We start from the raw sequence: 3419 nt of genomic DNA on the forward strand, positions 1-3419 counted from the left end.
TAAGAAAACATTGGATACCAAAGAGTATGTTCTGATTTTAATTACACAAAGGTCTCAACTAGAAATCCTATTTGATATTGAAAATTAATGTAACAAATATCTTTGTGGAAGGAAGATAGTCATTGGAAAATAAGCCATGGTTACTTCTGAGATGGTAAAAAGGAAATGTACTTTGTCCTTCTACATCTCTTTGTTTTTCCTATGAGTGTGTTTCTTGTGTGTAGGTGTGTGCTTGTAGGTATAATTTTAGTAGTCTTATAAGTGTTTATACTTGTAAATGTTATTAAGATACAACAATCTATGCTTCTCTTTTATAGTAAACACATGTATGAGTGACAATCATTGACTCATATAAAAGTCACAATAAGGAGAATGTCATGATAAATTTTTGAATTATTTAAAGTTAATGAAAAATACACACACATGCATGTATGTGCTTGCGCGCACACACATTATACTATTTTGTCAACTTTAATACACAAGCATATCAATGAAACCATAACTCTCCTTTCCTTGTTTGTGAACAAAGACTTACATTAATATTACAATATAGTACAACTTCAACATTTACAAAATTCTTAAAATAAAAACCTCCCAAATTTAAACGTCTAAGTTCCTTTAAAGAAAAAAAAAGTTTCTTAACTCTGATCTCTTGTTAAATACAAAGCAAATCAATATTTTTTATTTCAGAATTGAAAGATCATATACATATATATGAAAGATCATATATATAATGTTTAAGCAAAATCAAAGTTCAAAAGTGTAAATATTTGCCCTGGAACTCAGTATCTAGATTCTTGCACTCATTCATAATCTGCTGGGTTTCTAAAGATTTGAGACGTTCCCCTTCTCTGGCTCAATCAAAACGCAGATATTGTCCAAAGGGCTCAGAATGGCTCTATTCCAAACACATTCTTGTCCTCAGGTGCTGAAATCTCCCATATCCTAGGATCTCTAATTTGTCTGAAGCTACACTTCATCAGTTTTCTCCCTGGCCTCTCTCTAAAGGGTACTTTGCCGTCTGTTGCCAAGCTTCAGTTTCTCTTCATGACTGCTTCAAACATGGGATTTCTACAGAAATGACAATACAACTTTCCCCATGATCTTTCCTTACCAGTATTCAGGAACTCAGATATTTCAATGTGGTGGGAGGTCTCAGGTTCTCTCTATGACACATTTAACCTTACAAAACAAAAACAACTAAAACGATTATCACACATTGCCAAGTTCAGCTTCCTCTTGAGATAAAGCCTCTGGGCTGCGTAGTAATTGTTTTCATGTCATTCCAGCAGTTTTAATAAAAAAAAATATGGAATGCTTCACAAATTTCTGTGTCATCCTTGCACAAGAGTCATGCTAATTTGTGCTTGGTAGTTTTATGTCAACTTGACACAAGATAAAGTTATCTAAAAGAGAGGAATATCGCCAGGCGGTGGTGGCACACGCCTTTAATCCCAGCACTCGGGAGGCAGAGACAGGCGGATCTCTGTGAGTTCGAGGCCAGCCTGGTCTACAAGAGCTAGTTCCAGGACAGGAATCAAAAAGCTACGGAGAAACCCTGTCTCAAAAAATAAAATAAATAAATAAATAAATAAAAAAGGAATATCAATTGAGAAAATGCCTCCATGAGATCCAGCTTTAGAGCATTCTCTTCACTAGCGATTGATGTAGGAGGCCCCAGACTTGTGGGTACTGCCATCCCCAGGATGGTGGTCCTGTTAAAAACAGGGGGAGCAAGTCATGGGGAGCAAGCCAGTAATCAGCACCCTTCCATGGCATCAGTATCAGTTCCTGCCTCCAGGATCCTCCCTTGTATGAGTTCCTGCCCTCACTTCTTTTTATGATTAAAATATTATATGGAAGAACAGTTCATCAAAATAAACTCTTCCCTCACCAAGTTGCTTCTGTAATACTTTTTCTTCCTAGAAATAATAACACTAAGTAAGACAGCCATGTACTGCACCCCACCCCTGCTGGATAATAAACCCCATGATTAAAAATACATTTTGGAAAAAAGATAAATACCATAAACAAATGAAAGAAATCTTACCCATAAAAGGCATCAAAGTTTTGTCTTTTAATATCAGAAGGTACACCCATAAAGCTTCAGCAACATGACTGTATAAACATACCTGGACAAAGACAAAAACAACAAACATGTTAATGTGGATGGGGAAAGCCAATTAGGCCTTAACCTTAAACAAAAACTACAGGCCTTTAAGAAATGCTGAGAACAGGAGTAGTAGTCTTCCCCAGGGAAGAACAAGGCCAATTAATTTGTTATCTAATATCAAATGATTAGAAGTAAAAGCATATATGTAAAGAGCATTATAAAGACTGAGAAATCTGTGTATATATATACATGTAAATATACATGTGTATTTATGTGTCTGTGTATATTGTGATTAATTTTAGGATTAGTCATGAATTTCAAAGAGCAAGGAGGTGTATAGAGGAGGATTTGAAAGGAAAGGAAGGAAGAAAATATATATTGATATTATAATCTCAAATGTGGGAAGAACTATTTTTAAAAAGGCATCATAACTACCACAAAAATTATTGAATCACAAAATTTTCAGATACGCATTCTAAAACTTACTATGCTATCTGTGTTAGAGAAAACAGAATATCACTTAACCCATTCCCACAGTAGCAACTGTTAATAACATACAGTGGGTTACATGCAAATACACATTCTCTGTCTCTCTGGCTCTCTCTCTCTCTCTCACACACACACATACACACACACATACACTGTCTCTTAGAGTCTCTTGGACGTACCGAAAGAGAGAAATAGAAAGAGACACACAGGGAGAGAACGAATCTGAGATTGGGAGAGACAGAGGGTAAGAGAAAGGGGGGAATTTGTAGAGAAGAAAAGTTTCTTCGGGAGTGGAAAGGAGATATTAGAATAAATGGGATATTATGATCAAAACAGACTGTGTGTCTGTGTGCAAGAGATAGATAGATGATAGATAGATAGATAGATAGATAGATAGATAGATAGATAGATAGCGAGCGCTGGAGCATGCACACATTTGTTCTCATGTGTATGTGTCATGTGTGTTTGTATTTGTTAAAAAAAACTTAGGAAAAGTCTTCCTTAGGAGAGCACTAAAAATTCATTCTATTACACATTTTAAAGAGGTTAGTTCAATGAATAGCCAGATTTATCACATTAGTGAATGATAAACATAAAGTGCATGCATTTTATTATAATTAAATTATAGCTCATTATACTTTATAATTATATGATATATCTGATGGAGATTTTTATTCTAATTTCCCCATTCTCATGAGTTTATTTATCTAACATTTTCACAGATATTCACCTTTCTACCATCACAAGAAGATACTTGAAACACCACATTATTCTCCTTACTCTTATTTTTTAAACATAATCAAATAACCAACGTGTC

At 34.8% G+C, this 3419-nt stretch overlaps 1 non-coding gene across 1 annotated transcript; it reads right to left on the reverse strand.

Annotated features, from left to right (window-relative positions):
- Window positions 1-1303: 1303 nt before the first annotated feature.
- LOC121460986 lies at window positions 1304-1406 on the reverse strand. Its single transcript, XR_005976131.1, has one exon. It is a non-coding gene; the product is annotated as a U6 spliceosomal RNA (small nuclear RNA).
- Window positions 1407-3419: the final 2013 nt, after the last annotated feature.

Source organism: Microtus oregoni, unplaced genomic scaffold (genome assembly GCF_018167655.1).
Source record: "Microtus oregoni isolate MIOR12 unplaced genomic scaffold, Mior012 000021F_ref0000039, whole genome shotgun sequence".
Classification (NCBI taxonomy): domain Eukaryota; kingdom Metazoa; phylum Chordata; class Mammalia; order Rodentia; family Cricetidae; genus Microtus; species Microtus oregoni.